The sequence below is a fragment of the Nestor notabilis genome, unplaced genomic scaffold (genome assembly GCF_000696875.1).
Source record: "Nestor notabilis isolate BGI_N333 unplaced genomic scaffold, ASM69687v1 scaffold23995, whole genome shotgun sequence".
NCBI classification, from domain to species: Eukaryota; Metazoa; Chordata; class Aves; order Psittaciformes; family Psittacidae; genus Nestor; species Nestor notabilis.
In genome coordinates this window covers 1-315 of record NW_009929201.1, presented here as the reverse complement: position 1 = coordinate 315, position 315 = coordinate 1, and positions in this window count along the sequence as shown.

The following is a 315-nucleotide window of genomic DNA, read 5'->3' as shown; positions in this document are numbered from 1 at the left end:
AAGGACCGCTGCCCGAGCTGCCATAAACAAAGGCTGAGGAGGGATGCGTAGGATGAGGATGCAGAGCAGGAGAGGGAAGACACTCCTGAGATCTAATCTCCTGGAGTAAGATGAAGCAAGTTACACAAAAGCGCTCTGAACATTTGTTCAGGTGCCAAGACTCTGATCCTGTGCAGTTAAGCAGATGCTTGACTCGTGCCCTTCAGTAGCCCTGTTGCAGTTACCCGGGCCGTTCACACACATCCTGGCAGAGCCAAGGCCAAGCTGAGTGCTAGGAGCTCAGCCCGTTCCTCTCTCTCCTCCCCAGCAGCAGAG